General features: G+C 41.6%; 1 protein-coding gene across 2 annotated transcripts in view; it reads right to left on the minus strand.

Annotated features, from left to right (window-relative positions):
• The window catches only part of Lhfpl2 (LHFPL tetraspan subfamily member 2), a 145,811-nt gene that overhangs the window by 45,079 nt on the left and 75,328 nt on the right, over positions 1-25,404 (minus strand). The window contains exon 2 of one of the 2 annotated variants that reach the window (XM_010619092.2): positions 24,558-24,615. The exons of the other annotated variant lie outside the window; for it this stretch is intronic. The gene's annotated coding sequence lies outside the window, so the exon portion shown is untranslated. The remainder of the gene's footprint in view (positions 1-24,557; positions 24,616-25,404) is intronic. 2 annotated transcript variants of the gene reach the window in all.

A 25,404-nucleotide genomic window follows, 5' to 3' on the forward strand; every position in this document is an offset into this window, starting at 1 on the left:
GTTTGCCTTTGTCCCTCTTTAGCCAGATGTGTTCCTGCCTTGGAACTCGAGGTGCACTCCCTGGGCCAACAGCATTGGTGTCACACAGAAGCTTTTTGAGAACCACAGAAACTCACATCCCACAGACTGGAATCAGCAGGTGCTTTTCGCATCACAGGTACACTCAAGTTTAAGAAGCACTGCCCAGAACTGTTCCCCTCTCACAGGTCCCCTATACACTTTGGCTGTGGATCTGAGATTGCCTCTGCTGCCTGGAGGGCACGGAAACATTCACCATGGCAACTTCAATCCTGCCAACACTCTACCCACCTGCCTGTGCCTGGGCACACACACACACACACACACACACTCACACTCACTTAACTTTCCAAGGTAACAGGCCCAGACTCTGTGCCTGGGCACACACACACACACACACACACACTCACACTCACTTAACTTTCCAAGGTAACACAGGTCCAGAATGCTTTAAAATGAGTAAGGCCTTTTGCTCCCCAAAATCTTTCTTTATTCATAAGGAAAAAAGATCTATTTTTTCGTTTTTTTGTTGTTGTTGTTTTTGGTACCGGGGATTGAACTCGGGTCCTTGCGCTTGCTAGGAAAAAAGCCCTATTTTTAGGTGTCAACTTCCAACCATCCTAGCTCATAGGCCCTCTCCTCCCACTTGCCCAACTAGAAAGATCATATTGTTTCCTGGCATACAATTCCAAGGGCACTGAACACAGGCAGGGAACTCAGACAGCTCCAAGAACAGCTCTTAGTGAATGGAAACAAGATGATTTCTGCTCAAAGCAATTTCCTTAGCATCCACCCTTTTCTCCCCCCACAGACCTCATGCTGAAGGGACACCAAGACCACGCGGGAGTAACAGAACACTAACATATGCAAGACATATTTTTTACCCTAAAACACAGCAGAGAGAAGTGAGAGCCAATCAGTTAACTCTCCTGGCATCCCACCCAAGTTGAAAGCTTAATAGACTAATCCCAATTTCTCATACAACAGAGAGATGAGTCTAAGCTGGCTTTTAAAAAAAAATACAAAGGAATGTGTATTAAAAAAAAATGCAAAGTTCAAAAACTTCTCACCAATTCTGCCCTGTATGGTAACCCTGGAAATGACCAAAGCACAGCATTTATCTTGTGATCTTGGTATGCCACAGTGATGGCAGCATGTGAGCCCATTTCCCTTTTCTCTGTCCGCAGTACTTGGCACGCATCTATCACAGTTCTTTCCTGGCTGTGCCTAGGTACTGCCTTAGAATCTTTCTCAATCCAGGTCTTTGTCCTGCAGCATCAGGCCCACCCTGGAACTCCTCAATCAGGAGCCGCATTTCACAAGCACTCCAGGTGACTGTTACCCGATGTGGACTCAGAGTGAAATGTACTGCTATCCTGGTCTGCTTTTGGAGTTTCCAATGTACAGCTTAATTTCTATTCAAACTTCTCCAGAAGTTACAAAGTGGAAGCTCACCTCAAATAATTGACTGATTAATTTTTTTAAATTAGCATAAATCTAAAAGCAAATATCCATAATAAAAGATAAATATATATGATTACTTGGTTTTTTAAATTATATATATATACTAGTTTTATTAACTAAACAAAATATTAAATCTTGTTTGCAATGTTATAAATGCTTCATTTATAATGTCTGTCGTAAGCTCAGCCTCAGACTGTCTCAGAAGAAATATAAAATTTCAAAAGCAATGTATTTTTAAATACTTTTGGTTTTAAAATAAAAATTTTAAACCCTGCAAAAAAATAAAATAAAAATAGAAATTAGTGTCAAACATTCAAAGACTACAAGACAATGTAAAAACCCAGGTTTCTGGTGGAAAAATACCAACATACTTGACAATCCTGGACCCACATATCCTCATGGTAACAAGGCTACAGCTAAGTAATGGTTACTGGTTTTAGACCAGGTATAGGCATCCCCATTTATCCCTACCTCCACTACTCCCTGCTGCCTTACACAGACAGCTCTACTCATGCCTACCACCTACCTGAATTTGTAACAGTATCACAGTATAGTTGTCCCCAAAACCACCAACTGCCCATGCATCATTCACTTCCACTCACTTAGTTCCTTTTATAACTCCAAGGTCAACAACCATACCTGCCCTAGCATAGCTCCTCTTCCCCACAGGACCCTTATGTGGGGACAGGAGTACCCACAGGAGGAGCTACCATCATCTTCTCTTCATATTGACCCATCCTCTAAGGTCTGCAGCCCCATGCCACATACTCTATCTTTCAGTGGTCCAGCATCAAAGTTTGTCAGAGCATTAGCCAGACGTGCACTTCCGGTTCTGCCATTTATAGCAGAGTGCAGACCCATGGGGCACGGTCAGACTCAGCTATGGTTTGAATAATGGTGTCCTTGCCAAAACTTATGTTGACACTGAGTCCCAATGCAGTGATACTAAGGGGTGTGATCTCTGAGCAGGAAGTACATCACTTAGGCTCTGCCCTCAGGAATAGAGTGGTACTCTTATAAAGGGCTTCCTTGCCTCTCTGCTTTCCTCCAATTGACGATGGGCTATCAAGACACTAGCTGGAAAGCAGATAGCAGCATCTGTCAACAGCAACGCATATACATCCCAGCCTCCAGAACTGTAGGAAATACCTTTCTGTTCTTGATAAAAATTACCCAGTGTTTATAGCAGCACAAATGAACTAAGATACCCCTCTATGCTCTCTTTCCTTATCTGTGAAATTAGGAGTAGCACTTAACTTACTACCTCAGTGAATTATTGTGAGAAATAAAAATGAAGTGCTTAGCACAGCACCTAGCATACACTATGTATTTAATAAAAGTGGATTTGCTATTATTCACAGTTGGTGCTCAAAAGACATTTGCCAACAGATTACGTTTTCTATCACCTTTGCCTACACCTGACCCCTACTAAAACTGAGAGCTGTCCAATATTCCATGCCATCACCGAGGGCAGAGAATGAGACCCTGCAGTCTGCTCAGGTCTCTGGCCGGGCTCCCCATGTTAGCATCTGAGGCCGTGGGCTAGTGAATGAGTCCTAAAACCACATGGCTGCTACAGCCGTGCTTGGTAGTTTCCTTACCGCCACACACAACTTCTACAAGAACCAGCCACACTCTTGTGTATTGTTAAGAAAGTAAGTTAGCATTTTCAATCACCTCCCTTCAAAGTTAATTAAAATATATTTTTTAATTTAATTTCAGCCCACACAAATCTCTCCCTTCTCTGATCTCACAGTGCACTCGGTTAGGACCACACAGTTCAGGATTTAATGTTCTCTCAATATTTCATAAAGGCCACGTGACTTTGCAGAAAAACTGTATGTGGCCTAAATAGGTGATTAGCACAGTATGTTTAAGATGCATGCATGTGTACAAAACACTCTCCTGCAGCAATTTCCTTCTTTCAGGCAAAACAGACCCCTATTTATTTGTATTTATTTTATACCACCAAAGTGCTGAGCACTATATATAGCAAACACAAAATATACCATCACTCTCTGTCCCCTGAGTGCTAAGAGACATGTTCTATGTTAACTAAACTATGAAATGGAACTCTTCCAGTCATCTTTAGTAACATTTGAGCCATGCTCTGTGTAATAAATGAAAGGGGACTGAATTGGGTCACTGTCTTGTTTGTTTCCTTAAAAAGAGACTGGTGATGATCTCTGGGCGGCAGCATTTTATCTGCCAACGCTGCAAAACTGATGGAAGAAACATGATGTGTCTTTCCAAAAACAATGGTTTCCGAGCAAGTTCCTCCTTGCAGATCTAAAATGTGTCACTGGTTTCAGCAAGCCACAGATCTGGCCTCAGCTGTCCTTTTCAGGAACCACTACAGGCTCACGTTTGCAGCCTTCAGAATCCAAAGGGCCTAGCGGCCACCAGCAGAAACTGTTTAGGAAGAGAATTGCAGAGGTCATCTTTAGTCTCTCTGAGCTAGGTGGCAGTAGAGGTGTTTGGGAGAGTTCCAGGCACCTGTGGTCCACAGCATCTATTCAAGTTTCCTGTTGGTGCTGTCTTTATATAACTAGCTTTGACCAACAAATGGGAAGTTAAAAGTAACAACAGGAGGAATAAGCCCTATAGTTCTACAGCACAGTAGGGTAACTACATCTTACAATAATTTTGTAGTTTATATATTTTTTACGTATAAAGAGAAAAGTTCAAGGTTTCCAACATAAAGAAATGATAGCTATTTAAGGAGATGGATATGCTAATCACCCTGACTTGATTATTCTGCATCGAAACATATCAAATTATTATGATTCTCCATACACATGCACAATTAAATACATTTTAAAAAATGGATCAGAACTAGCTATAAAATTTATGGTGTGAACTATAGTCCTGGTCAACAGTTCCACTTTCAGAGACGCAGACAGTGTCCTTACTAAAGAGGCTTTGAAGGGCTGATTGAGAGTCATGTGTTCATCCACACAAACCACACTACCCGTATAACTCTCCCTCCCTTGCTAAGGGGACATGGGGGGTTTCATCCCACATACTTGACCTTTAGCAACAAGGGAACTCCAGTGTTGTGATGTTTCTGTGCCCATGGTGATGGCTCAACACTGACCTCCAGCACTGCCAAGAAGAATCATAGAAGGATTTGGGCAGGGCCTGAGGTCTCCACTGGAGAAAATGGCATCAGTATTAGCATTAAGAACAAAGGGACAGAAAACTCCTTACAGGAATGGCATCTCTTAATTAAGACACCATGCACTTGACACATCAATCTGGAGTGGGCAGCTCTATCTCCTCAAAACTCTGTCATTCCCTTGGCCCCAGCTCCAGGTGCACCTGCTATCAGGGCAGATTTTCAACCAGTAGGGACTCTGGATGGGGAGAGTTGTGGGCACCTGGGGTGCAGGGGATGAAGAGGGAGAACGTCTCTCAAACATTCACTGGTAATAAAACATAAATCTCACTCCAAGCCCCAAGGGCTCACAAGCCCTTCCTCTGAAATTTCTCATCTCTAATCTAAGACCATACCACCCTGAACACACCTGATCTTGTCTGAAATTTCTCATCTACTCCTGAGTTACCCCATGTGGCCCTGGGACGTGGGAGCCACTGAAGGAGGCTACTGAGCCTGTTTCCAGTGTAAGGAAGGCCCACTTGTAGAGCCATGTCAAGTGCACTTTAGAGTGGATAACTCAAAGGCAGGCGCTGGCCCATCACCTTGTCCAAGGCTCCTGGCTGGGCCAGTCAAAGGCATTCTGGAAAGAGGTAAGGTCCCTCTTAATCTCTCTTATAGCAAGTAAAGTATGTGACCAGTCTGGCAATCAACAGCCAGTTACTAAAACAGATCCCAAGCTTCCTGTGACAGAGGATCCAGTAATAAAGAAGAAAATATAAAAAATAAAACTATAAAAGACTGCTGCAAACTCACACAAAACAACTCTCAGTTCAGACTTGCATGGTAGGACTTTGGTGATGGTCAAAGCAGCTACAGCATCTTTGTGCCTACTTAGAGGAGGGTGGTCAATACCTGGCACCCACTGTGCCCACAAATGGCAGAGAGCAGCCCACAGTGGTTAGGTTAAAAAAGAAAAGCATTCTTCTATACTACAAATAAGATTTGAATCCTTTTGAGTTTGAATTATAACAAGGGTCTGCTTTAAGAGGAAAGTTAGAAATTTAATAGTGCTATAACCTTTAGGTTCATTTTGAGAGACTACTGTTAAGTTTTTGTCCAATTACTTTCACATCTTTCAGAAATAAATGTTCCACCACTGTCTGATGGCTCTGATTCGCCATGAGGAAGGAAAGATAACACCCTATACTGGGCCCCATACAACTCTAAGGCCTGCTGTCTGCAGTTGGGCCTCCTGAATGGGAAATGTGCTGTGCCCCATGGGGAGCACAGTCACAGGCTCCCCTCAGAGGGCCGCCACATCCACACTCCCATGTCTCTTTGCCAAGTCTCCTGGCATAGTGTGCTTGGGATTTATTTCCTAGGACTTTCAGGGTCCCCTAGTGGGCTCCTCTCAGCCATGGCTGCTGCTATGTCCTGGGAGGCACTGCACATAGGGAATCTGTACACTCTTCTGAGTAGCTCCTGCAAGAGGTCAGCTCCTGCTAGGCTCATCCCACGCTGCCCCATGCTCTTCTCCGTTCCTCTTCATCCTTGCATGTCTGCTTCATATTTGCCCTTCGAGACTTCCCCTCCTATGGAAGCTTTACTACTGCCCCCCTGCAGGAAGTCTAGTCTTTATCTGTGCCACCGCAATGCCATGGGTATTCTGCACATCACAGCCACAGGGGCTCACAGCTGCTTAACACTCCCCAGTGTACCTTCCCAGGCCTGCCCTGCCCACAGGGGGTACATGTGTCACAGAGCTCCCTGGGTACCCCAGGTGTGTGCCCTCCATGTGCTCATCCTTTCTGGGCTCTCCCTCTTAAGGGCAGAGCATAGCAGGTCATACCCTCAGCCCAGTCCTGAAAGATAATCTGTGGACTAGACTCAGGGTGTGATCTTCTGTGTGTGGCCACCCTTGGGGTGTGGTTCCAGTGATCTCAGAGAACAGAAAGGCCCCACAGGCTGAGGAAAGCCTTACTTCCCTAATCAGTTCATTTTCAGTATACACAGCTGGAAGACTGAGGGTGATGGTGAGACTTGTACACAGTGACAATTAGGTCAAAACGTCAGGCAAGACAGCACCATTGCTGCATGTAAACTGAGGTAGGGTAGGTGACTTGGGAAGGGGCTGTGGAGTCTTCTACATGAGTTGCTTGAATCTCACAATTTCAGGCAGGGATTAAGGGATCAAGAGAGCTGGAGGCTGATCCTCCCCCAGACAGCATATGTGCCAGGTGGAGAGGCAGGCAGGCAAGCACTGTCCTCCCTGGCTCTTGTGAGGGGCGCTGAAAACAATCACCAACTACCCACCAGCACAGGCACAGCAGTTAGAAGGCCTGACCTGACAGAAGGGAGTCTCCCACTTCAGCAGCTCTCAGCCACCATGAATTCCCTATTTCAAGCCTCAAAGCTCTAGGAGTTTTAATACCTGGCTGATGTGAACAGTAAACTCCATGAAGACAGGGCACCTCCTCAACATTAGATCCTTGCACATCACCTGCCAAACAGTGGGTTTGCAGCTAAATGAAACTTCAGAAGGTAAAAGAGTTCAGATCCTTGGTTTTGAATCATCACAGATAGCACGTGTTGAACACAATGCATAAAAACAAATTAGTCTTACCACTTCTGGATTTACAATAGGGGACAGGAGTGGGCATAAAAAAAATCTCTAAATAAAAAATGACAGCTATCTCTTAAAGGAGTACCCATCTTACAGTAAAAATTTAGCCAGACAAGCTTCTACTGTAGCTTTTTATTAATAGAATAAACATACAGTATTTGTTTGAATCCTCAAGTGATGAATCTGAGTGGATAGTGAAGGATCCACAGTTCTGCAGACCACAGCAGTTCTAAAGCGGCTTGTCAGCAGGGTCTGGCCACCTTGCTAGGAATGTTGGGCCAAAGACAGAGAAGTGCCAGAAAATTCTAGCCCATTTTCTTACACATGTGTGCACACACACATAGATATACTTACACACACACACACACACACACACACACACCCCAAAAAAAAAAACAACCAACTGAAGTGACCATTTCAGCAGACATGTAACGCATGTCAGTCTGCTTTCCAGTAACTAGGTCAGCAGCTAAGATTTTCTTTTTTGTCTTTTCCTTTCAAAGAAAACATTCCCTAACCAAAATATGGAATTCATCTGCATTGTAATCCCAAGTGGGAGCAGACTCATTTCCTCTTAATCTGTGTATCACTCACTCCCACTCACTCTCCTTTCTCATGGACAATGAATGGAAACACTCCCTTGTAGGAATTTCCACCATCTCTCAGAGACATGTTTTGGAAAGCACTGACAAGTCACTTGTCATTGCAAGGCAAGTCACACACTCAGCCATTCGTCCAGCTCAGACTCGATTCACAGAGCAACTTTACCCCTTCACTCCTTAACCAATACACGCCTTGTCATTAAGAATGCCTAAGGTCCTTGTCTCAACAATGTCCTCAGCATTTGCTGCAGGATCAAGAGTGTGACTTCCTGTGCATGTGTTTCTCTGTAAAGATCTGGTATGGTCAACCCTTCAACAAAATGTAACTTTCAGGAAATGAGATAGGCACTTGGGAAAGAACATGAGCATTTTTCAGCCACCAGAGTACTGTATATGAATTTGTGCAAGGCAAATGGGCCTCCTGTGGCTTGAAAGAGATTACTGGACATTTCTCAATCACACACCCCAGCTCACATTTCCCTCACTTGCTCCCTGAGAGGAACTCACTGCAACCTTTCGTCTTGTTGAAAGACTTGGCACTAGGTGTGCAGGTAGATCATGTGGGCCACCTGGATGTGCTATGAAATAGTTTCTCAAATGCCACAGCTTTTGTAAATTCACCTACAAAAACAAAGCTGAACACCTCAATTCACTCCTTAGCAGACCTACTTTGCTCTAACAGAGGCAATGACTAAGAGTTTCAGCAGAATCTAACACACTTGCTTGAACCATCCAGTTACTGGCAAGCAGAAGGAATAAATACAAGGTAAGAAATCAGAAGAGAAAGACTCACAAACATGGACCCATCCTTACTCATGGGCCTTCAACGAAGCCATGAGGCAGAAGATAATTGGAGAAGTTAAGCTCTGAGAAAGATAACTAAGATTTAAAAACTTAAAACCCATGCACAGACTACCCTCATTTACCTTGGCAGTGTCACCTGTTATAATGAGTTCTAATGTCTATTAAACCTTGAGTCATTAAGCCTGGAACAACTACATACTTTCAGAGCTGCACAAGTCTGCTTGGCATTAGTATACATTGTCAAATTTATACTATTGGCTCCCAGCCATGCCCTCTCTGTATTCTTTGTTGTATCAGTGAGGACCATTTATATGCAATATTACACTTCAGCTTTCTAAGTGAAAAGTAACAGGGGATTGAGGATAAAGCCGTAACTGGCAAGATACTTTTTCAAACTTGCCATCCTCAGGGACTCCACTTAGCAAAACCAATGTGGGCACATGTGGGGGGGGGTTAAAGGGATTAATAGAGTGAGGTGAAACAACAGAGTATTTTAGGCATAAAGTTTAGTTAAAGGAACCCATGCTCAGATCCATGACCTTATGAGCTTTGTGAACTTGGTCAAATCACTGTCTCTCCATGTATGATGTGAGGATAAAAGAATCTGTTTCCCAGAATGGATGCTGCATCTTAGGTACAATGCCCAGCACATAGAAAGCTTTCCATAAATGGTAGCTTTTATCACACAATTTATACTAACCTCCACTTGAGTGCATGATGGTGCTTACTTAAAAGAATACAGTTTGGCAGAGTCACCTAACTATGACTAGAATTGGCCTCCTGTTTCCCTTGTCACTTAAATGTCTCAGTCTGTGTGTCCTGTTTGTATTAACTAAGCCTTTCTTGATGACAAGTAGTTACATACAGAAACAACTACTTGTTTAATTCTTTGCTTTTTGCTGCTTTCAAATGTCTGTGGATCAATCTATGTGGATCCCAGAAATGTAAACATTAGTTGCTGGGCTGAAGAGGTTTCTCTCTGTTTGTTTTTACTAGAAGTCAGTCCTCTGAATCTGTGGTTTACAAACCTTGTTTCTAAGCATTGAACATTATCAAACAGAATCTGACAAGGAACTCAGTTCTGTACATGAAACATGGAGCCACACTGACTTAAAAAGAGGAGTTAAAAAGCTTTCCCCTTCCAACTATTACTTACAATTAGCCCCTAAAATGCCCCTAGGAATACTGTGGGACACACTTAGAAAAACAGTGATTTAAACCACTCTTCCAAATTCAGTCTTGTGGCCCACACTGGAAGAGGCTCAGTGGAAAGCTCAAGCTTGTCATCTCCTTGCTTCATTAGTAACAACAAAATCAAAGACCCACAAACCATGGCCTCTTTCTTCATAAACATCCTAGACTATTGTAAATGGCTGTAAACTGGGCAGATGTGCAGACCCTTATTTTCTTTTATTAACTATACACTGTTACGTCAACTACCCTTGCCAATGCCATTGAACTAGTTTACACAGCTGTGCCAATGAGGACTGATTATGATGTCATTATTATCAGCTTCTGGAAGTGCCATAGTCCACTAACAGCTCTTTTTTACCTACCAGGCAATGAATGACATGTAAACCAAGGTTGGTCCAATCTAGCAAAATCACAAAAATTCCAAAGAGTTTTCAATAAAAATGTCATCCTCTCAATGGAATACTCTGTTTGAAGTTTGTGAGGTACCAGCAGTTTCCACATATATGAAATGCAACAGGGACAAAAGAACTAGAGAAAAATTCCAAGTAGAGGTTCAGAATAATGAAGCAGCTGGAGAAAGTCATTACTTCAGAAAGCAGACACTAGGAAGCAGGCCCCTCCTTCTCAGTTTAATTGCTGTTCAGCAGAAGCATGACATAGATTTAAGTGTGGGAATCCAAAAGGTAGAGGGGGGACTAGTTCAGGGTGGTCTAGGGAAACCAGCCAGGAGTGATGGGGCTAGAGCCAACCAACAAAAAAATCCCAACCAATGGGAGGAAAGTATTTCCTCCTCAGAAAAGACCACACCATGTCCCTAGGGAAGGGCTGGAAGACTCCCAGCCTGAGTCATTCAGAATCAGACTTTACAGAGCGCTGCAGGGTATCCCAGGGGAATGGTGTGGCCCTGCTGGAGGAAGAAGTTTCATGATCAACTGGGTCTTTTCCAGCTCCAGCTCCCATGATTCCTAGATCTTTTGTTCTTTCAATTCACTGCGGAGAGCAGTGAGGAAGCTGACTGCCATGATCCTCCAGTCTGAAAGAAGGGTCTGAATGTAATTACAGCAAGGGCCTCCCAACCGAAGCCCAAAATCCATGTCAACAGCTCCAGGCACTGGCCTTGGGACACTACATGGATAGTGGAAGTTTTGTCTAAGGATCTGCTGCTCCAGCGCAAGCACTCATCAGTCAGGTACCCAGCCATGCCCTCTCACACTTCTATATCTCACCTGCTGAGAACAGGACTCCTGCAACATCTGCTAATCAGGTTTGCTCCTGGGAGCCAGAAATAATTAAACCTTCTCTAAGATGGAAACACTGGAAAGGTCTCACATCCCATAGCTGGTCAGTGAGCAGAGCAGATGGACTGCATCTGAAGCTGTGTCTGTTTAAATCTATTGGTGAAGCTGCACGAATGAGCCCTCAGTGACATTCGTTACCCCACAGGTAGCTGTCAGCCTTTGAGAAGACACTACTGACAGCAGGTGGAAAGGTCACACCTTCTCCATCATCCCCTCTAAGCTTCTGAGACAGCAAGTTCTACCCTGCAGGTTACTCACGCCAAGATGAAGTGGTATCTTCTGGTGTGGCTCATTACAGCCCCAAGTATTATGTTTTTGTTAACTATTCTCTTCTCTCTGCTTTCCAGAAAACTTCTAAGAATTTAAATAAGAAAAGCCTCACAGAAAGTATCAGATTATATTTTAAAGAACACATTTTTCTTTGCTGGGTGCTAGTGCTTTAGCTAGTGCAGCCATTAACCTCTATGATGTAATAAAAGGCTTCGGACAGCAATGATTTATTATTCTTTGTGAGTCCCAGGATTAGCTGGGCAGCTCCTTGGCTGGTTTCACCTGGGCTTGCACATGCCCTGTGTTCACTAGCTCTATTGTGCTGGGAGGCCCATGAGGGCTCCATTCACATGTCTGCCAGTGATTGTTGCCCGTGGACAGGTTCCCCCAGCCTCTTGCATACTGGACTGACTTCCTTACATGGAGGTCTTGGGCCGTGTTTCAAGAGCATGAAAATGGAAGCTGCCTGATCTCTTCAGGCTGAGGCTCTGTAACTTACACCACACTTCTGTCATATGCTATTGGTGAAAGAAAGTCACAAGGCCAGCCCAGACTCAAGGGATAGGTAAAGAGGACCCCAGTTCTTGATGGGGAGAGTGAAAAGAATTTTCAACCACTTTTAATTGACCCCACAGAAGCCCCCCTCATCTGTGTCAGAGTAACTTAAGTTCTAGGGCATGGTCACAGTCCCTCTGAGACCAAAAGGATTCTAAGACCCTTGAAAGGTCCTGGCACACTTCAGAACACTGAAGCAATAAAAATTAATCTTGTTTAACTATGTTTGATCAAAAACAATTTAAATTCAGAAATTCAGAGGAAGACCATTTTCTAGTAACACCTTTTTGGAAAGACTGATTTAGCAAAGCTCAGCATACTTTGTCTTTTCTGATGAAACATGTCCCATGTTTCTGAAATACCGTCTAACAGACAGGTAGCATACAGTGTGGCAAGTCCTGGGTTAGGGTTATCAAACTGAACACCACTTACCTTTCAGGTAACTACATATGACGACACTTCCAGTCAAAATCATCTTGACTGGCCTTTTAGAAAAGTGTGCCCAAAGTTTTCTGTTGTTGTTGTTGTTTATTTGTTTGTTTCTTCAGGTAAAATATTTTTAGCACTGACAGAAGTCTTGATTCCTACAGAATAAACCTTAAGAAATTCACTCTGATTAAACTTCACAAGTCTAACAATAGTAAAACCAATAGAAAAAGCCAATTTTTCTCATAAGAGGCCAATAAATCACTAAAAAAAACCCAAAAATACAAAACAAAACAAAAACTCTCCTTCTTACTCTTGTTGGCCACCAATGTGTAGCCTTTCACTTAATTTTTTGCTCAATTGAACAGAAAATGTTCCTCCATACTCCAAACCAGGTTTTCCATTGCAGATTTCTATGTAAATGACATGGGAAAAATGATAATACTCTGGTCATGAGAACATGATGGCCCCAATAGTGGGTAAAACCTCACATAGGAAGGGCCAAGTCAAATCAAGGATTTGGGTTGTTACGATGAGAGCAGTTAAAGACAAGGACAGTCTCCTCAAATTCAGGGGCCATGATTTTATGCAGAGAAGTATTCCAGTACAGAGTGAAGGCACATTGGATGCTAAATACAAGACTATAAATAGACTATACCCTATTTACTTGGGACTCACTCTCGTATTGAGAATTACTGACAAGGAGTACAGAAAAGTAACTATTTCACCTGACTGCTAGAAGAGTTTGTTAGAATTGATTATTCTTATATTCATTCACTGAAGGGTAGTGATTCACCCCAGATACCTAACAATCACTGATCAGTTTACTAAACTGGACTCAAGATGGCTCACATTTCTTCTTGGTGTCGAAAAAATTTTTTTCAGTGCTAGGAATCAAATCCCCATGCATTAGGAAAGCATTCTACCACTGAACTATCCTCCAGCCCTGATGTCAAATATTTTTAAGTCTATCTTATGCTATGAAATCATCAGAGAAGCATATCCTGGCAGCCTGATTGTGATTTCAAAAGACAGAACAAAAGTGAGTCTACAAAGGAATGGGGAATTCCATGGGAAAAGAAAACACTCTATAAATGATAAAAGAGGAAGTAGAGATTCCTAAGGGAGAAGAAATTGAGTACATTGGTCAGCCTAAGAAAAATGGGACTGATTTGAAGAGTTTTATAGCAAAGTCATTTGGAGAGCCTCTATGAAAATAGAGAAACACAAAATTGTATGTGCATTTTGTTGTTATTGTTGTTTTCCTTCATCTTTCTGCAGTGCTGAAAATGGAACCTTGGGCCTCACGTGTGTCCGCAATTGCTTCACCACTGAGCCTCATTTACAGCCTTTATGTGCAGTCTTGAATTTAAGTAGTGAGAGCTCAGTGAGTCCAGATTGGGTGAAATTGTATCTGTTCTGCCTATCTTGGTTCCTAGAGAAGGATCTGGGAGTCATATTCAGCCCTTGCTCCTCATTAAATCTGAGCAATGGCTCCAGGATCTGAGCACCATGTTGAGCTTTCTTCTCCTCTACCAAAGTAACTATTCCATCAGAAACAAAGGCAAAGGCAACAACAAAAGGGACTGAGCTGCATAATGTAATTGGCAGGTAGAGAGCTGATGCCAACTTATTACTTTGTTCCCTTTCCCATTGTACTACAAGATTCTAAGAGCAGGTATGACCCTCAAGGATGGCTAAAGGCACCAACACTAATGCTGTGGGGCAACTACTGCAGAGAGAAGAACAAATTAGGAAGAAAATAAAAACAACCAATTCTTATACTATTAAATATAGCTAGATACTTCCAGACATACAGAACACTTGATGCTTGCTGGATGAATAGAAAATACATGGTACATGGAAGATAAATAATATCTTCATGTATAATAATATATATAATATAATAATGATAAATCTAATAATATCTTTATGTATAATACTGACCACCTACTTAAAGCGTATCAGTTTCCCCTTTGATAAGGCATTCATAGGCCGTACCACATCACTAATCAGCTACTTGGTACAAAATAATCAAAAGGCTAAACCCTTGGGACTTTGAAAGAACAGAGGTTCTCAGAGCTCCACTCATCATTTTACACCTAAATTGTTATTACAATGGCAAGATGTATGGTGGGGACTTGGATATGAGCCAAAAGAAATGGTCTGGCCATAAAAGTATATTTTTAAACATTTCCATGAGATAGTAAAAGCATGGAGAAAAGGCTCCCAAAACATCACAAGCTAACCTCTCCTGATTTTTTTCTATCACCCCAAACCACTCACTCGTTCCTCCTGACCACACTTCCATGCCTTGTCACCTCCACCCACATTCATCTCTGCCTGTCATCCTTTACCACAGCTGGTCATCTTCAAGCCCAATTCAAATGTCACAGCTCTGGAATGACAGCTGCCTCACTTGGCAGAATTAATTTTTCCTTCCTCTGTTCCCAATATGATTAGTTTACCATGTGGCAGTGACTTCTCTGCCCACTCGACTAGAGTGGGAGCTGTTAAGGTCAGGGCATTATCCTTCACTTTGCTGGCCCAACATCAATAGCTCTAAGTGACTAGATACTTGTCACTTGAAGATATTATGCCCTTATCCCTCAAATGACAAATGGAACAGTCAATACAGGATGTTTGCCATGTTAGCGTGTATCAACAAGACCTTGGCATTAGTACACAGACAGAAACAGGAAGAAAACACAGCACAGAAGGATTCTTTTTTAAGGTCTACTAACAGTGCTGGGGTCCACTTTCTTCCCTTCCCAGGAATTTCCCCATATAATAAAGATGGCTCTGTTCAGACTTGGCTGGCCACAGATTTCCGACAGTTTTGTTTTCTTCCAGATCTGACTGCTTGGAAAAAACACTGTAATTTCCTTGTGGGCCTCATTATACTTGAGGATGATAAGCACTAAGGAAACATTAGCCCTAAGAGGAGCCCAAACAATCCAGTTGTTCCGTTTGATAGCCTAATAGTTTGTCAGCATTTGTTATCAAGGCATGTGTCATTTTAGAAACTTTTAGACAACTCTTGAAGATGTTGCCTGCAGTTTCTGTCCCATTTAGGATCCATGGCATCTACTTTGAGGAAAAGTACAAAACTAAACTAATTTGATACAGGTCAAGGATGGCAGGCCAAAGGGGTGCCCCAACTTCAAGTGTAGAAAATATTCCTCGCATACCAAAACCCTGCCATGGTATATTCGTGCTGAAGAACCTCTCTGTGTCAGCATCAGAGTGGACCTCATAGCCTTAGGAAGTAAAGTGAGCTTTCTGAAATCTCTGGGAATTAGTGTGTTTTATGTGTTCTAAAACAGATTGGATTTTAGGGGCTATATCCAACTTCCACAGTATTAAATTTCCTTTGATTCTTTCCAGTACCATATTTCGAATAAGCCCGAAAAAAATTACCTCCTGAGAAAGTACACTTTGCTATCTTAATAATGTCTTCCAGTCCTTAGGAGACAAGTCACCATATTTTCATTCTCAAAAATATTAATTTTATTCCCTCAAAGAATCTTATGAAAATATTTGTATTTCTTGCCTAAGTTCCTTAGGAGGTAAGTGGAAAGCTAGCTAATAAAGGATAATTCTAGTATTACCCCAAACAATACATATTGGAATATGGAAATAATTAAGACCCAGAGGAAAAACATCAAGCCCTCAGAGCAAAAGCTCTTTAAATAAAAAGTACTATCCAGTGACTCTCACTTGATTAACATACATTAGACATCATTCAGGGTATATTTGGCTTTAAATCAAGTTAGTAGGTAAAAAAAAAAAATCAAGTTTTTACAAGTGGTAAATTAATGAGGATTCACTTCATATAAAGAACTAATAGATTTCATTAAAATAGCACACCTTGGAAAAAACAACTTTGGTTTGTTTTACAGAAAATTGATTTATCACTTGGTAAGGCGTAAATTACTAGAAAATCATACATTCAGTCACCCAGGAAGTGAAATCTGGACATACACAAAGCAGGAGGGAAAGAGATGCAGGTGAAGGAGAAGAACGTTCATTTTAGGACATGTTGCATTAGAAGTGCCGGAGAACATTAGGGAAAGATGCCCAAGGGACAGCTGGCTTTATGGCTCTGCAGCTCAGAAGAGAGGCTTGGTCTAGGGATGTCCAGGCTGTGGGAGGCAGCAGAAGCCATGAGGAAAGAGGGTGAAACAGGTAAGAGAATGAAAGAAGGCAAGGGAGAGAAGGGGTCAAGGACTACCATGAAACAATGATTAAGGGGCAGAAAGAGGCAGACTAAAAGTCTTACCAGGGGAGAAGTGGGTAAATAGCCCTTCATGGGTCAATGGACATTTAATTCTAAGCCAATGCTTGTGTTTGTTCCTTCTTCTGATAACAGAAATTATAACTGATTTGCCCTGAACAGGCTGAGCGGAATGAGAAGTATTAGGGCAGATGAAGGTGAGCCCATGGAACCCATAAGGTCTGGGTGAGGTGAGACAGGACTGCTCACTAGGTAGAAATGACTTTCCAGGTGCTGCAGCCGCAACCAAGAAGGCACATGAGAACTTCCAGCTGTGTTCTCTGATACATCCACACTGAGCTTACCCCCAATCATAATACAATTTTGTGTATAACTAACAGATACTGAGCAGATAATATATGTAAAGTTATGCATTTCAATAAATCTTTCTAGGAAAGTGAGATAAGGTCATCAATGCCACAATTATCCCTACAATAAATGATGATTATACCTGAATGGGAAAACATGTACAAACAATTTACAAAAGCAAAACTACAAAGAGCTACTCAGTTTATGAAAAGCATTCAATTTTATTAATTAAAAAACCCAAGAGTTCCCAAGAGAGTTAAAAGAAAGAAGCTAAAACCAAGAAGGTATACAAAAAAAAAAAAAAAAAAGAGAGAGAAGAATTAATGGTGCCTGTCTTCTGCATTCTCCACTACCCCCTAACTCCTTACTACCTGTAACCTAACAAGGGTCTGCAAACAATGGTCTGAGGGCCAAACACAGCTGCCACCTATTTCTGTAAACAGAGATTGGCTGACTGACTGAGGGATTCAGAAAAGTAAAAAGCAACAATATAAAGTCAAAACAATGTACAAAAACAGACACTCTTAGAAACTTAGCCATCAGATTAATAGTGGTGACCCCTAAAATGGTGGATTCTCTTCCCTGTGTGCCTATACGGTTCTATATGTGAATATAGTTTTTTTTGATAACTGAGGAGGGGATCCATTTACTGTACATATCTCTGGCAATTTTTGTATAGCCACATCAGTAAGTATAGGAGGACAGCTACTTGGCTTCAGGAGGGTACCAATGTTGAGGAGCCCTGGGGAAGACTAAAGTGTGACCCTTGGGCAGGTGAAAAAACATACTCTCTTTAAGTTGTGTAGATGAGATAAATATACAAACATATAACAACAGCAGCAGTGACTTTCTCTGTAACCTCCTCTCACCAAAACGCCTGCCAATGTCCCGATGGACAGACTTAAATGTACCTGATGTAGGAGATAACTGTGACTTTGACCTTGAATAATGAAGAGGAGTAAACAAAAGCACTTGACTACCATTCTATCAGTGTCTTTCCAACCCACATTCACACCATGAATGTCAGGAAGAAAATGGATTGGACTATGTCAGGAGTGCAATCTGAAAATGAGCAAGGAAAGAGAAATGTGGGGAAGCAACAAAAGAGAACCAGCTCTTTCACATGAGTCACACTGGGCTTCTCACATGCATGAAGGCAATGACCTGAGCCACGACAACCTGGCTATGTGCAGAGAGCAATTCGCATCAAAATCAGATCAATCTCCAAGTGCACCTGAGCTTGGGAAGGAAGCAGCCTTGAGAGTTCTTGCACAGACTGTTCTGGGATGATACTGGAAGGAGAACAGAGACTCATGGGGACCTTACAGGTTGCCTGGCACCTTTGCCCTGTAATGCATGGTAAACAGCTGGCCCATGGCTGAGGGATGCTGGTCTGAAAGGGGAGGACCACTGTATGACTACTGGTTCCACCCACTGTGTGAACACAGGGAGGGAAAGATTATAAAACATTATTGTGATACAAAACAATATTGCATTATTGATCCAAAAGGGAAAGCAGATTAAATCAATATTTAATTCAGGCAAAGGCAGTTTCAATTAGGATATCATGACAAAGTTTCAAACAGCAGTTAAGGTATATATTTATGAGGCAAGATCTAGGAACATCAAAGGTATACTGTTGGCCTCTTTAGTGGCCAGTAGAGACTGTTGTAGTTTGACAAGAAAAAATTTTTTAAATAATACTAAATAAAATGTTCATAGCTATTACAACAGTAGCAAGATTCATATAAACGCACATGTACATTTTACAATGATGATGAGGGAATAGCTCTACACCATCCAGTATGTATTCAGCTGAGTTCAATTAATCTTCATTTCAAGGAGTAATTTAAAAAGCAGATCATTAAAGTAAAACACTCTCTAGGTGAGTATCATGGGAATTTCTCCATGTAGATGAAATGACAACAGGAATACTCACCAGAACCAAATCTCCTTGCTGGAGGATTTACAGAAAGCTTTCTTCACAGACTTCAGCATCTGACCACAACACAACTATACCTTCACTGATTTGAGATCAAGCAGGGCTTTGTAAGCCGGGCGTGGTGGTGCATGGCTGTAATCCCAGCACTAGGGAGGCTGAGGCAGGAGTATCGTTGTGAGTTTGAGACCAGCCTGGGCTACATAGTGAGTTCCAGGTCAGTCTCAACTACATAGTGAGACCCTGTCTCAAAAAAAGAAGGGCTTTGTAGACAAATCCCATTAAATGGAGAGTTACAGTTCTCTGCACAACAATCCATGAGAGGAAGGACAAAAGGCACAGGACTGTGGACACTCATCATAGCACTAAGAAGAGCAACTTTCCATGAAGGTTGAACATCCCTGTAAGTCCCCAGCTTCACTTCCTCTCCCTAGAATAGTTAATTGCTCCTCTTCTCAAAAGAATCGTGGCCATGACATGAGAATTCTTTTAACATATTCCTTCTGCTTGAAACTTCCCTATGGCAGTCCCACCCTGCACATGCCACAGCCTTGCTGCTCCTATCCAAAGCTAACCACACAGACCCCTGCCTCCCTGGGATTGGGCTTCATCACTTATCCACCATTCATTCAAATGACATCCATCAAGCATCCATGTGTCAGATGTTGCACTGGGCAATGCAGATATACCAACAGATTCAGACCTGTGCTAATGAAGTCTACAGTCTCTCAGGGGAAGCAATTTGTCATAGAAAGAGAATGTCTCTGTGGGCTAGAGCCCCCAAGATTCTGCTATAACTATAATTTATTTATTTGGTACCAGGGATCAAACTCAGGACCTTGTACTTGTTTGGCAGGAGTGGTGCCACTGAGCTAAATCCCTCAGGCCCAGCTATGATCTTTTATCAGAAGAAAAGACAGGTTGCCAATATGTAGGTAACAAAAATAAAAAACAAATAACTGCATGTACTTTAATTCCTTAATGTATTTAATCATTCTGACTTGCTTTTTTTTCAGCTTTAATTGAGTTTATTGGTACATTTTAGGGATATAGTACAGTTACATTCATTGTTGGGATCTTGTACCTCTACATGACAAGTCTTGATGCTCATTTTTTCCCCTTACCCCTGCCCTCCCTTCACCCCCTCCTCCCTTCCCCATCTACAAACACTTTATTTTCATCTTTTCATTATCTCACATTTTTTTCTTGAAAATCACTCTCTTTCATTTTCCTATCCAGAGACTACATATCTAGTTCAGTTTATTCTAAGTAAAGAGAATTGTTATATTCTCTCTGGCTAATTGCTTCCTCACTGCTAATAACTGCTTCCGAACTGATCGCATAAATGAATTCTATACGTAACACTGAAAGTTCAAAACATCACTATAACTACAAAAGGAAAAGCTGTATTTCTTTAGCTAAAGATTCTCCTTGAAATTTGAGAGCGGTTCTTGTTGAATTTGCACATATGAATTCCTAAACACAGCTGGCAACGCTGGCGGGTGGACTCACACATTCCTCAGTCAGGAGTGAGAGGATGGCAAAGTGTTCACCACGGTATCACCTGAAGGAGCGCAGGTACACACTGCAGGCCAAGTACTACTTACCACAGAAGAATCATAACAAAGAAAGTGCCTGGTGTTCACTGGTATCACTACACAGAACAGAAACCGAGGTCAGGTAACCTCAGCACCATCACCCTGTAAGGACCCAGCCAGGACACAAGCCCAGACCAGTAAGATGCTTAATTAAACACCTATTGCCACTCAGAGTGCATTTAAAGGCTCTCTCAGCACATGGATGTGAGGCAAACATAAAGCTGACCTTACCTGCACTAACTACAAGTTTCATTCCAGCACCTGTGACAATCAAGCATCTAGCCAGCACCATCCCCTTGGGAGTACCTGTTTGCCCAGTACCACTGCATGAATAGAGTAATGATTGCCTTCGGGCACTTAAGTAATTTTCTCCTAGACAACAGTTCCTAAACTGATCTCCTGGGGTATAGCAAAATGTGACCTGGAGCATGGTCCTGCATTAAATGCCAAAGTCAACAATCACCAGGGAAGCAGATGTTCATCCCACAAGTGTTCAGAGCATATCCTGCAGGATAGCTGTGAGGTGGAAGGCTAAGAGTGTTCTATGCTTTTTATAGGGTACTGAGGCAAAGAACCACAAAGACAGACACTAAAACTGAGCCAGATTGTGTCACTGAAGGTTTAAGGACCACATCTGCTAGGTGCTTTTTTATAATTTTTTTTTAAAGTACAGGGGATTGAAGCCAGGGCCTTCACAGTGAGCCACATACTCAGCCCTTAGCCCTTTATTTAATTTTTTTTTTTTTTTTTAAAGACAGGCTCTCACCAAGTGGCCCACACTGGGCTTGAACTTAAAACTTCCTCAAACTTGCTAATGGGCAGACTGTGAACAAATCCCCTGAAAGAAGAAAACCCTACTTTTATAATATTTCACAAACTACTGTAGAAAATAATATTTTACCTAATAAATTAGAAACTACTTCTTTTGAAGGATCTCCTACAGAAGCACTAACTGATGGAAATACCATTGTGAGACCCATATATTATTTAAAAATCTTCGTAGCAACACTTAAAAAGTTAAAACAAAGCCAGGTGTGGTAGCACATGCTTATAATTCTATCTACTCAGAAGGCTAAGGCAGTAAGTCAAAGTTTGAGTTCAGTCTGGGTAATTTAGCAAGACTCTGGCAAAATATAATTTTATAAGGGCTGAGGATATAGCTTAATGGTTAGAGCAGTTGCCTAGTATGAGGAAGGCCCTAGGTTCAACCCCAAATACCACAAAAAGGGCAAAAATAAATTAATTTTAATGTATCTTATCTAATTCAAAATATCTAAAATAACTTTGACATATAATCCATACAAAATATAGGCATTTACATTCTTTTTTTTCCCCCTAATACTAACTCTTTAAGACCAACTGTGTACCTGGCATTTATAACACATCTTAATCCAGGTACAATATTTTCATTGGAAATAATTCATCTGGCTTAAACACAGTACAATTTACAGTTAAAAAAGTACATCTGCATGCCCATATTGTTCCAAATATACTTATAAATTTTCCAATAAATTAACTGTCAGTTTTACATTTTTAATTAAATAAAAATTCAGTGCATCAGCAGCCCTCACCATCTTCCCAGTGCTCCACGTGGGAAAGAGATAGAGCATCTCGCTGCTCACTGGGTCAGGTCAGGTAAGAATCTCCATGGGAGAGACCTGTCCCTTCACTCAGGAGGAAAACCCACCAACTCCTAAGGAACAACCCCCACTAGCAGGGCCACCCACATTCTACTCAGATTATCTTTGTTGTTTCAAATTAATTTTGCATAAGAGGCAGCTCAACAAGGCAAAGTTGGAACCATGGATATGACTCTAATCTTCAGTTTCCTTTCTTGTGTCCTGATGAATTTAAGAGAGTACTTACTGAACAAGTCACCAGGTGTTAGCTTCCCATTCCCCACTTTACATACAGTCATCCCCACAACTCTCCTAGTAACCTGTGAGACACGTAAGAGCCAGAAAGCCTGTCAATAACAAGCTCAAAGTCACACCCCTAATTATAAGGGGTAGAGCTGGGACTCAAGCCCAGAAAGTCTAAAGAGATTAAAAGCCTATAAGTAGAAGTCCACTTACAACAAAATTCCTGTTTTTCAAAGCCTTCCCACAATCTCTCAGAGCAGGCAGGCAGAAGAGAGCTGATATTGCCTTGGCCCTTTGCCAATTAGACTCTGATAAAAGGTTTGCCCAGAAGCTCTGCAAGAGACTCCCAGTGCAATTCTCCTGACTTTACATCTAGTGATCCTCGAATGATAACAAACATCAGAGAGGAGGGCAAAGGTACTTGTTTATTGTCTCCATACACACCTGCCCCCTTTTACCTTGGTCAGGCTTACAAACTACTTGAGAAGGAATAGATTCTCTACAAATAAAGAGATGGAGTTCCACGGTGTACAGAAACTTGCCTTAAATCACAGATCTCAGGTGGGATCCCAGACCATGAATGTCCAACAGAGGGGCCATCTCCTGAGGACCTGCCTAATATCAATGTTCGCTCAAAATGCAATCACTATGCTCAAGAAAAACCTTCTACCATATGGATACAAGGTATGTAACAGCTGTTTTTTTGTTTCCAATATTTGGGATTGAACTCTAGGCCTTCCACAGCCATTTTTTATTTTTTATTTTGAGATAGAATCTTGCTACGTCACTCTGGCTGGGCTCAAACTTATGGTCCTCCTGCCACAGCTTCCCAGAGTGTAGGGTCCTGTTTCAAACACTCAAGTAGAAAGTTTTTTTTAGTGGAAATTTACACCCCCTCACAGCACAGATGCATGTCTGCTGAATCTTCACTCATGGACCGGTATTAGCAAAGCCTACCTTATTTCGAACCCCATGTTGCCTGGCCAAGAGGCAACTGAAATTCTGGATCTGCACAATGCACAGTAGAGTGCTGCTATAAGCCAAATTTAAGCAGGTTTCAGAATACTATTTGCAGAAATATCACATGTGAATCTCAAGTGGCTCAACTGGTTAGCACATGGTACTTATACAGAAATATCACATGTAATAAAGACTCACATTCTAACCTAAACAGCACTAGTTGATAGAATAACACTTAAAAACTTAATGACTTAAGAACACTTGAGAAAGTAACTCAAAATGTAACATGAAAGCAATTTTCCTTTGCCCTAAACCTGTAACCCCAAAAGATTACTTTCCGACAGACCAGATGGTGTCTGTACAATGCTCTATATACATCTCTGGTACATGGCAGATCTTCCCCAACAAGCAATCAGTTGATATAGAACCATACCATACCCTAGCTCCTTGGTCTGAGCTCATCCCTGTGTTTACAACAAGGGCCTGGAGGACCTGGCCAAACAGGCCTCTCCTTTGGAGAAGCAGAGCTGGATCAGTCTTTAGGGACAATTATAGTACTTAACTGCCCACAAGCCTTGATTGGCTTGAATGCATACTGTAGGTGATTACTCAGCCTCTATTACTAATGTTTTCCAAAAGTGACCGTTATAAATTAAAATCTAATCAGACATCATAAATCAAGTGGTAGTCAACTATTTCTAACTCTTATTTGGCAATCCTTCCTTCTGCATGGGCTATCATCAAGAATTAAAACTGGGTAATTTGAATTGGCCATTTCTACTTCCTCCTTCTGAGAGAAATGATAACAAATTATGAATTGGCCCACAAAGAAGCTCATAGGGAAAGATAACTTCAAGTCTGTTGTGCCCACTATACAGAGCTCTGAAGCTTGTTTATGAATGTGAATAGAAAAAAGGACTGAAGTACAGAAGCAACACCATTAACTCCAACACCATATACAAAGCTTCACTGAATCCTTTATAACACTGATGCATGCTCATCCAAGAAGTGTCTCCAGCTTTAAAAATAATAAGTGCCAGGCTGGGGATTCAGCTCAGTGGTCCTGCTACCTGCCTTGCAAGTGCAAGGTCCTGAGTTTTATCCCTGGCACCCAAACAAACAAACAAACAAAAATCAAGTGCCTACCATATAGCTTCCAAAAGTTTGAAATGCTGTGCCTTTTTCAAGAAGTTGCCACCCACATGGGAGTTGTCTCCAAACAACCCCGACAATAAGGCCGTCTGATTTCACTTACTTACCTACTTCTACCTGTAGGGATCCTGGGAAATCTCACTAAACAACTTCAGAAAACTCTACCTGGAGAAGCAAATTGAACAAAAGTTTAGTTAAATAAAAAAAAGGCAACTTAGCATGTAATTTCATGTCTTATTAAAATACGTTTCTTCAAATATTGGTCCCCAGGCCAATAGATCACCTTGCACAACCACTATTTCCCGAGTATACTGATACAAGGTCCAAACTACTGATTAACTGAGAGAAAGAGAGACAGAGACAGATAGACAGACACACAGACAGGCAGAAAAGCAGACACACACACACACACACACACACACACACACACACCAGGGAATGTGGAGCCCATGATATACCTTAATTACATCTTCTCCTTTCCTCAAGAGGATCAATTTAAAAATGTGTCCATAACAGCATGTTAAGAATGCCCATAAAAAACATAATGCAGGAATAAATTAAGGAATTAAGTATGAAATTATGAATAGGTAAACTATCCTAGCAGCATTTTTTATCTTTTCAGTTAGTCTATCTTATTTATTTATTTGGTACCCGGGATCGAACTTGGGACCTTGCACTTTCAAGGCAGGCAGTAGAACCACTGAGCTAAATCCCTGGCCCTGTTATCTTATTTTAAAGCTTACAAAGATATCAAAGACCGAAGAAATGGGAAAATGGCCACTAAGACTGCAACAGTAAAAGGTAGAGAATAATTTATTTAATGATTTGTTTATTCAAAACTTAAGTACACCTTTTGGTGGTTTCAAAGTCCTTTAGGTAACCTTCAGAAAATGATATGCCTATTATTACATTCATAAAACAGAGAATCCAATAATATCTGCCCAGCATAGCTTT

This window comes from Fukomys damarensis, unplaced genomic scaffold, assembly GCF_012274545.1.
Source record: "Fukomys damarensis isolate Sample0158 unplaced genomic scaffold, DMR_v1.0_HiC HiC_scaffold_1, whole genome shotgun sequence".
Lineage (NCBI taxonomy): Eukaryota > Metazoa > Chordata > Mammalia > Rodentia > Bathyergidae > Fukomys > Fukomys damarensis.